Source organism: Bos grunniens, chromosome 9, assembly GCF_055505025.1.
Source record: "Bos grunniens cultivar Pamir isolate PY7600 chromosome 9, Bosgru_T2T1.0, whole genome shotgun sequence".
Lineage (NCBI taxonomy): Eukaryota > Metazoa > Chordata > Mammalia > Artiodactyla > Bovidae > Bos > Bos grunniens.
The window spans coordinates 66,603,591-66,614,447 of record NC_141173.1 but is presented as its reverse complement, the minus strand read 5'-3'; the positions used below and the strand labels follow the sequence as shown (position 1 = coordinate 66,614,447).

Here is a 10,857-nt window from a genome sequence, read left to right as displayed (position 1 = left end):
AGGAAATGGCAACCCACTCCAGTGTTCTTGCCTGGAGAATCCCAGGGACTGGGGAGCCTGGTGGGCTGCCGTCTATGGGGTCACACAGAGTCGGACACGATTGAAGTGACACAGCAGCAAGCCACTAATATGCAAAAAACCCAAAAACTTGTCATGATTTCTTATTTTCAATTGCAATCTTATTTTAGGCCCTAAAGATGAATTTCACTATAGGTAATATCAACATATATGCTTCTTCCAACACATCATGTGAAGAGTTGACTCATTGGAAAAGACTCTGATGCTGGGAGGGATTGGGGGCAGGAGGAGAAGGGGACAACAGAAGATGAGATGGCTGGATGGCATCACTGACTCGATGTACGTGAGTCTGAGTGAACTCCGGGGGTTGGTGATGGACAGGGAGGCCTGGCGTGCTGTGATTCATGGGGTGGCAAAGAGTCGGACACGACTGAGCAACTGAACTGAACTGAATGTTTTATTGAGAAATATAACTTCACTAGTTACAAAGTTTTGAAAAAGTGGATCTTGTAAATGTACATTTCAAAATAAAGATTGTACTGGGTAATTAACAAAATTCTTCTAGTCCTAGTATAGACAGTCCAAGGTAAAGTTTACATTGACAATCATGCACTCCAATTTAAAAATTAAGGTTAAGAGTAGAAATAAGTGGAATGAGTTCAACTAGTGCACCAAATTTCAAATAGTAAGAAAATGATTTGTCATTAAAAGGCTTGAAAATATTCCTTCAAATACCTATCAATTGTGTCTTCTCCTCACGTTTTGTATCACTAGTACCTTACCTTCTTTTTGACAGCTAGATTAACAATCAGAATAGTCCTCTGAATGTCAAGCATGATTGTGGGGGGATGTGTTTCAATAATAGAAGATGTAGATTCATGCCTATGATGGAAGCCAAGCTGAGGAGTACACCTAGGAATAACCCTGTCCTGGGAGCCATCAGAATCCTGGTGGACAAGATGAACCCAGGAATTGGAAGTAGATAAATAGTCCTAAGACAGAATATACTAGAGTGAGGACTTGGTTGAAATGAGTGCCAAGAAACAGAAGAAGAAAGATTGTTATTGCTTAGTCCCTAAGTCATGCCCAACTCTCTTTGTGACCCCATGGACTGTCTTTCACCAAGTTCCTCTGTCCATGGGATTTCCTAGGCAAGAATACTGGAATGAGTTGCCATTTCCTTCTCCAGGGTCTCTTTGAACCCAAAGATAGAACCTAAATCTCCTGCAATGGCAGGCGGATTCTTTACCACTGAGCCACCAGAAAGACCCAGAAGAAAAATAGCAAGTTAAAACAGAAAATGTATTCAAGGTTGTGTGGAAAGAGAATTGGTTGGGCTTCAGAACCATCCCTAAGGTAGCTGAGAGAATAGAAGAAGATGGTTAAACCAAAATCTCTTCCGCAATATAGGCAAAAAATCTCCACATGTGACATATACATGTATATTTAGCAGCATCTACATGTATACACCTGGGCTTCCCCAGTGGTTCAGATGATAAAGAATCTGCCCACAATGTGGAAGACCAGAGTTGAATACCTGGGTTGGGAAGATCCTCTTGAGAAGGGAATGGCAACGCACTTCAGTATTCTTGCCTGGAGGATTCCATGGACAGAGGAGCCTCTCGAGCTGCAGTCCATGGTGTTGCAAAGAGTTGGACACGACTGAGTGACTAACACACACACACACACACACATATATATGTATGTATATATATATATATATATATACCCAGAGCCTCCCTGGTGGTAAAGAATCCACCCGCCTAATCAGGAGACTCGGGTTCAATCCTGTGTCTGGAAGATCCCCTGGAGAAGGAAATGGCAACCCACTCCAGGATTCTTGCCTGGGAAATCCCATGGACAGTGGAGTCTGGTAGGTTACAGTCCATGGTGTTGCAAAGAGTTGGACAAGACTTAGGGACTAAACAGCTACAACATATATAACCAAACTGAAGGGAGTACTTTCCTGAGTCAAATCTTATTCTTTACTTCCTATGTGAGGGATAAATAAATATAGGACATAAATAACTTGGAACTGAATTGCATTAATTGTATGTGAATGTAGACCCATATACAAATAACTGCACCAAGAGTGTGTCCCCAGTGGAAACTTTCCTGACTGTGATGAGCCCTAAGTTTTCATAATCATGTGCATTTCCTAGAGCCAACAAATTCAACATGGTTTGGAGAATAAAGAAGATAAATTATGTAGATTAAGCATTAGTCATTTGGTTAACTCCTACTTTCTATAGACAATTAATGGCTCCAGATACCTCCATCCTATTTTTTTTACAGGCTTTAACTACTATGTGGTTATTATGTATTTCCTTGCTTGCAGTTGAATCAGAGTTTCTGGGGAATTTGCCATATGAGGTAGAGTTACTATCTTGAGAGTACAGATCTAACTTCTGTTATTCAATTGAAGAATGCCGTGCATCCTATCCACAAGTTATGGATGTAGCCAACAGGTTCTATAAGGTAAAAGAATGCAATGATATTTTTATGAATAGAATGAATGAAGACACTGAAGTTCTTCTGTTGGGATTTATGATTTAAAAACAGACTAAACTTCACATTAATATGCATATGAAATTTTAAGTTCAAAGTTTTGTCCCTACCTCCTTGTACTGTTCCTATTAGTAGCCTGAAATATTACTAAATAGTTGATAGCAAATTGGTGTAATTGTATTTATAGAAAGGTTTTTCAGAAAATTAATGTAATAATTACCAAATTACTTCTGTCTCTGCAAATAAATTGGTATACATCCATCTGTAAAGCAAATAGGTTAAGCTAAATAACATCTCTAAGTGTTAAAATTTATTTTGAAAATAAATTTCATTGGTAAACAGTCAGCTAGATGAGTGTATTACAGTGTTCTTTTTCAGGACTTCATGACACTGGTAATTAAATTTATTTTAAAATCTGTTATTGAAGTAAATCATTTCTCATTCTGCAGTATCTGCTGTCCAGAAAGATAGTTTCCACTACCAGCGGTATTCCTCAGTATGACACAGATGAGGACACAGCGATCTTTAAGATGTGGGTGGCCCATCAAGCTGCCATTGATGTGGCAAAACTGAAGTTCAGTGATGTGTAAGAGAATTGCTTTATGTGATGCGATTAAACTCTGGCTTTCTTTCTGGAATTGTAAAATTTAACGTGTAAGATGTGGTTGCCTCAAATATTCATTACTCATAGTTTCAAAAGGTATCAAGAAATAGTTTTTCCATTATTATTTGCAATTCATCAGTCATCTGGTCTATCAAGGAAGATATACATGAAAAGATAGGTGGTTGCTTACAGGTTTTTTGAGAGGACATTCCATACATTATTTGACAGTATATCTCATAGCAAAGTCATTCTTCATGTCCAATCATTATTTTTTAATTGATGCAATGTGCAATTAATTTCTACTTGTTTATATAAGGTAGCTATGAAATAGTGTGGTAAAAAATTCTCACTGGGTTTCAATTTGCAATGCCAACCTTCATCCTCCTAAAAAAAATGGTTTAAAATACATAGCATGTTGTTTGGTAATTTTATGGGGTTCATCTAGTTATCTGATTCTCCTAATAGTTTAAGTAATTTCTTAAAGAGAGGTCATTTTCTCTTTTTTTACAGATAAAAATGTAGTAAGATAAACTATGTGAAACTTACATGCTTAACATACACCTAGGTAAATATAGTAAATTTCATTTAATAATAGACAAAGACTACAATGAAGTCTGCTGCTAAGCATGGACAGCTTTCTCTAGGTATTTGTAAAGTAAGGGCTTTTTGTGGGAGAAGTCCAGGATCCTGGTCCTGCTCCTGTTTCTCTTCTAGGCTTCTTGTCTCCCTGGTTCTAGGTCATCCTTGAATCCAATTGTCAACTTCTGTCCTCCTGCCTATTGTACTGTTCATCACCTCCTTCAGTTCAAAGAGTTATTTCTTAATATAAATGTGAGTTTAGATGCAGTGACTTCAATGATCTACATTCAGTCATTAACATGAGTTTTTGTCCCAAAACAGCCTTGAACAAAATTTTTGGTGTTTTTGTACCTCCGCATGCTCAGGTGCTCAGTCATGTCTGACTCTGCAATCCCATGGACTGTAGCCTGCCAGGCTCCTCTGTCTGTGGAATTTTCCAGGCAAGAATACTGGAGTGGGTTTCCATTTTCTACTTCAGGAGATCAACCCAACCTAGGTATTGAATCTGTGTCTCCTGCAACTCTTGGCAGATGTGTTTGCTATCACTGAGCCACCTGGGAAGCCCCGAGAATTCCTCTATAACAGCACCTAGATATGGAATCTCAGAAAACCCTGAAGAGAGCCTTCTTTTCAATTGTGAATATCTCTGGGAACTTCCTTTTGTAAAGTTTTTTTTTTTTATTGATTTTCTGAGTGAAATATCTTTGGATTCAAATGCAAAAAATTATATACTCAAAGGTGAATGGCCTTGGCAAAAAAATCTTCTCACCTATTCATAAAAACGCTTACTATTTTCCTCTTTAGGCTTCCCTGGTGACTCAGTAAAGAATCTGCCTGCAATGCAGGAGACCTGGGTTTGATCCTTGAGTTGGGAAGATACCCTGGAGGAGGGTATGGCAACCCACTCCAGTATTCTTGTCTGGAGAATCCCCAGGGACAGAGGAACCTGGCGGGTTACAGTCCATGGGGTCGCAAAGAGTCAGACACGACTGAGCGACTAAGCACATTTTCCTCTTTATCACTGCAGATTCTTTTTTTTCTCCATCCCTCATCACTCTGTGCTTATTCCAATGTCTTTTAGTGTTAAAGTCGCCCATTTACAATAAACATTGACACTATGCACTTTTTTAGACTTAGTGATGCCATGCCTGTTGCATCAACATATTTTAAATCAACACCTCCAGACTTACTTTATAAACATCTTAACAGTACAATATATTAGCCCCTGCTGTCTCCTTTAGTCATTTACTTTTTTGAGTGCTTCTGTGAGTCAAGCGGTGTGTAGTACTTTGCATGCATTATTTCATTTAAGCTTTTCAAAAATCTTGTTTCAGAGAATTGAACAATTTTAGATTATGTGCATTTTGGTTTTTAAGCATTATAGTCAAAACAGGAATAGTGAGATTTTTGTAAATAATGAATCCATTAATTTAATTGAATTGATTCAGATTAGAAAAATATATTTAGTGTTCCAAGTCCATTAACCATGTTTTCTATCACTGAGTTCCACATGTATAAAGAAATATTTCCATCACTCTAACTCTTATGCCATAATAGAGAAGAAAGGTAATTATAATAGCTTTTTATTGACAGATTACAAGTATGCAGTGAAGTACACAGATCCTAAGTAATCAGTATAATGAGTTATCACAAAATAAAAGTCCCATGCTACCAATCCCAGGGCAAGAAACAGAATCTAACCATACTGCAGGACCAGCCCCTGTCCTCATTTCATTTGCTATTCTTTCCCTTCTACCCAAAAGGAACTACTATTCTAACACCATGGATTATTTTTGCTTGTTTTCAATCTTTGTATGGATGGAATAGCACAATACCAATTTATTTCTTCCACTGAAATTTTAATCGGTCATCTATCTTGTGTGCAGCAATAATTTTGTCTTTTTCATATCTGTGTAATGACAGATTAGTATATGATAGTTTAAATAGCCATTCTACCATAAAAGGACCAGTGTGTTACTTCTAATTCTTGACTCTCACAAATACTTGTTGCAAGCATTCTCATTCTGGTCTTTCAGCAAGCATATGTCTAAATGTCTGGTGAAGAGATTTTCTGTGTCAAAGAGGATATATACCAAATAATTTGTATTGAACACAAATTAATATTCATTCCAGCAGTGTTGATAGGTTCTTTTGCATCATATTCTATCTTATACTTGATAATGGTCACTTTCATGCTTTTATCCATTCTTTTTGAGTAGTAGTATCTAAATGTGAAAATTGCTTACAAATCCTACATTACTAAATAAGGTGGCAATTTTTTTTTGATATTTAGCAAACTATACGGATGTCTTCTTTTGTGAAGTTCCCAGACTTAAATTTTTTAATTGAAATTCCTAGCTTTCACTTATCAATTTGGAGGAATTTACATCGATTAAATATTAACACTTTGTCAGTTATATATCTTGAATGTACCTTTTCTCAGTTTATGCTTGTTGGCTCACTCCTTTAATGAAGTCTTCTTAACACGGAAAATGTTCAGTGTAGATCAATTTTTTCTTTGCTATTTAATCCCTTTTTCTGGTTTAAAAAAAATCTACTCCATAATCTTCAATGGCTTGATATTTTGTATGCTTGTGTGTGTATGTGTGTGTAGACTACCATTTAGTTATTCATTAACTCTGACGTTTCTTCTCTCAGTTGCACAATTTTGTCAAAGACTCTTCTTATCATGTAAACATTAGAGCAACAGCTTTCAAAAGCATCCATTCCCTTGGGTGGAAAAATCTCCTCGTATGTGATACTTACCACATGTTCTCCCTTCTTTTTTTAGTATAAATTTATTTAATTGGAGGCTAATTACTTTACAATATTGTATTGGTTTTACCATACATCAACATGAATCCACCACGGGGGTACACGTGCTCCCCATCCTGAACCCCCCTCCCACCTCCCTCCCCATCCCATCCCTCTGGGTCATCCCAGTGCACCAGCTCCGAGCATCCTGTATCATGTTCTCCCTTCTTATTAGTGAACTTGGGCTGCCATAACCAAATTCCATAGACTGGGTGACTTAAATCACCGAAATTGATATTCTTGCAATTCTGGAGGCTATAACTTAGGAATTAAGGTGTCAGCATGGTCAACTTCTGGTGAGGGCCCTCTTTCTGACTTGCAGATGGCTGCCTTCTTCTGTCCTCATGTGGAGAAGACAGAAAGGAGAGGGAGAGAGAGAGTCTGCACTCTGGTCTTTCTTCCTCTTTAATATAAACGTCAACATGCAAATTTTCAGTCCATCATACTTTTTTTCTTGGATTTTGATCTTACAATTTCTCAAAATCATTGTCCACTCCCTGATATAAAGAACATGTTTTTAATATTTTGTTCAGTTTTTATAGTTGTTCACTGAAAGAATTGAGTCTTCCATTTCAGTCTACAAATTAGATGAACTCAGATGTAACCCTGATCCTCTGTTTGATCTGTTTGTTTGTCCCTCGGCCTTGAGCCTCATTGTGTTTTATTCAAGAAGATTATTCAATTACTGTAGCAAAATCCTAGTCCATTTCTTATTTCCTATGAATTATAAAATTATATAAGGATATACACACAATAAACATGAATCAGTTATGTATGTTGTTGAATAATTTTCAGAAATCCCTGTTAAATGATCTTCTATTCATTAAACTGGCTCATACTACCCTGTCCCTGAACTGTGCTTGTGGAAAACAAGTGATGTTAGACATTAGTGGCACAGAAATTAGATACAGGAGAAATAGAATCAGAAATCACAAAGAATAAATCTGGTAGAAGTAAGAGAGGGGTTGCTTAGGATGCTACAATTTTTAAAAATTGGGATTCAAAGTTTTGCCATCTCTGTTGCTATGTAGTATATTCTTCAGCCAGGCACAATGTAGAAGATAGTGTGAGGATTAATAACAATATACTGAAATTGTAGGTTCACTTCAGTCAACTATGTAATACATAGCATAAAATCCCTAAGGAACACGGGAGAAAAGACACATTTAGACTTTAATTTGCATGTATAATGAAATATTTTGTAACTCATGCATCTAATTTTGTGTCATTTCTTTAGATCATTCTATTCTTCTGAAACTGAATGAGACTTCACCACGGACTTTCTGCTGGCCGTAGAATTTGTTGAAGCAGTATTATATCGCCCATACTTTGAAAGTTCAGCAGAATTCCTAGTGGGTTTCCCACACAGGCCACTCACAGATCAGGATCGTAATGTTCTCATGAGTAACTTCAGCAGATGGGAAAAAGCACTTATGACGGCAGTAAAACTCATTCAAAAGATAAATAAAAGCACAGGTATGATTATGAGTTATACTGTCCATGAAACCTAAATGAACTAAAGTCATTTGAGAACTAAATATATTTAATGATCCATTCAACAGGAATGATTGAATACCTGCTATATTATAGATATATTGAATATAATTATAACAGTTAGTGAAAACTACCCTTCTAGGACCTCACATATCATGCAGTTTCTGCAATAGTGACAGTTCTAAAATAAACACTTTCATATATTTCTTCTTAAAATACTTATTGCTACCCTAAAAATACTCTAAGTTTTAGATTACATTTCAAAAGTGCTAATCCATGATAATCAGACCCTTCATTATTGGTGTATAATTCTCCCCTGTGTAAGGTGTGCTCATCCACCAAGACAGAGAATATAATAAGAAACAGATGGCTGGGGTGCAACTAGGAAGACAGAGTGCAGAGATACAGAGTTATATAAGATTTTTGAATATCAATTAAATAATAGATATTAGGTTTCACGTTTTCACACATCAGTTTATTTATTGTCCTTAAAAACAGTATGTTGATGACAGTGTTTACATTTTGGAGTAAAAAGATCCACTGAAGACAAATAACATGTCCTAAAGGATATTCTGAAGCAAAATAAAACTGCTGCTGCTGCTAAGTCGCTTTAGTCGTGTGTGACTCTGTGAGACCCCATAAACGGCAGCCCACCAGGCTCCCCCGTACCTGGGATTCTCCAGGCAAGAACACTGGAGTGGGTTGCCATTTCCTTCTCCAATGCATGAAAGTGAAAGTGAAGTCGCTCAGTCAGGTCCGACTCCTAGCAACCCCACAGACTTCAGCCTACCAGGCTCCTCCGCCCATGGGATTTTCCAGGCAAGAATACCGGAGCGGGGTGCCATTGCCCTCTCCTGGGTTGTGTTTTACTACAATTTTTGTTGGTGTGTTTTTTTTTTTTTACTATCCAGTATTGCCTGCCTTGAAAATACAGAAGTATTGATGAACTAACAAACACTTAAATATCAATGTTTTAAAATTAGGACTGTGGAGTCTCTGCTATCCTAGTCCATCTTTTCATGGACTAACCCTATAGTTCAGGGAGGCTAAGTTGGCAAATATCACTTAGTTTTAGTGCCAGTTGGACATCATGAGATCTCCTTCCTCCAGGGAAAACATTCACTCTAGAAAGAAAACATTGCAAACAAGAGTAAGAAAAGGGTTAACATGGGTCTCAACAATTTTATTTGTAACACAGTGATGATACATAGTAGGTGCATTTAATTTATTCCATAAAATATTGTGACTGTTACATTGTGTGAGAATTTTTGAATGCATCTCATTCTCAAATAAGGGAAATAGCACTTCATTTTACTGTTAGATTGCCCCAAACAATGCATTTTCTTTTATACTTTGACAAGGCTATTGTCTCACAGGACTACTAATATGTTACAAATCCTTTAATTAGAAATTTTACCTTACTCTGTATACTTTTGTATTTCTAAGTTCTTCATAATTTTATTAACGGAAACATAAATATTTCTATTTTCACAGGAGGTTTATTTTTAACAGTTTGGAAGAAGCTCATGACTTCAAAATTTGCTCGGGCTATGGGACGTTTCTTCATTGAAAAGCTCCTCTTAATACCAATTTAGTAGCCTAAATTTATGCTATTACAGGTTGATCAGTTTAATTCCATGAATAAAAGCAATCAAATTTTATAATGACTATGAGAAGTTTGTGGTCCTTATTATCCCTGCTTCATCTTTGTATTTTCAAAGTTATCAGCCAATAATCCCCTCAGCCAACCTCTCCTTAGAATTCAGTTACATGTCTGGTGGAACCCTAATTAATCTCAGAATGCTTGAGTTACATATGAATATGTCAATATCTGTGTCAAAGGAAGGTTGTTGTTGTTATTTAGTCATGAAGTCGTGTCCAACTCTTTTGTGACCCCATGGACTGTAGTCTTCCAAGCTCCTCTGTCCATGGGATTTTCCAAGTTTTGATATTTCTTTCAATGCTCATTTATATATTGCCAGATAAGCAATGCAAATTCTCCTGTAAGAGATTATTCTTACAAGATACAACTTTGGGCACTGAAGAGAGTTTTTAACTAATTTATATTCTAGGACTGAACTCAAAGTACTTTGCCTTATGAGCACAATTATCAATCCATGTAGTGAAAGAGGCTGCTTTCTTAGTGTCTGAGCACTTGGAGAAATCATTTCAACATCAAGTAGAAAATTTCTGAGCTATTCTGGTGTAAACTAAACAAAACTGTAATTTTCCTTTTAAATACAATTTTTGTTTCTATTGAAGGCGCTAAGTAAAAAAGCACATATTAAAAATGAATTAAAAAGTATCTGAAACTGTGTTTAAACTACTGCTAATGGCATGAGGACTGATGCTGAAGCTGAAACTCCAGTACTTTGGCCACCTCATGCGAAGAGTTGATTCATTGGAAAAGACTGATGCTGGGAGGGATTGGGGGCAGGAGAAGGGGACGACAGAGGATGAGATGGCTGGATGGCATCACCAACTCGATGGACATGAGTTTGGGTGAACTCCGGGAGTTCGTGATGGACAGGGAGGCCTGCTGCTACTGCTGCTAAGTCACTTAAGTCGTGTCCGACTCTGTGCAACCCCATAGACGGCAGCCCACCAGGCTCCCCCTTCCCTGGGATTCTCCAGGCAAGAACACTGGAGTGGGTTGCCATTTCCTTCTCCAATACAGGGAGGCCTGGTGTGCTGTAATTCATGGGGTCGCAAAGAGTCAGACACAACTGAGCGACTGAACTGAACTGAACTGAATGGCATGAGTCAGACTAAATAAGTAGGCTAATTATCTTCTGATGGTTCTGGTCACCAGTCGTACTTTTCCCCTATATTATGTCACT

At 37.3% G+C, this 10,857-nt stretch overlaps 1 pseudogene; it reads left to right on the top strand.

The window, feature by feature from the left end:
* The first annotated feature begins 2,469 nt into the window (after positions 1 to 2,469).
* On the top strand, positions 2,470 to 9,749 carry LOC147366077 (protein LEG1 homolog; annotated as a pseudogene).
* Positions 9,750 to 10,857: the final 1,108 nt, after the last annotated feature.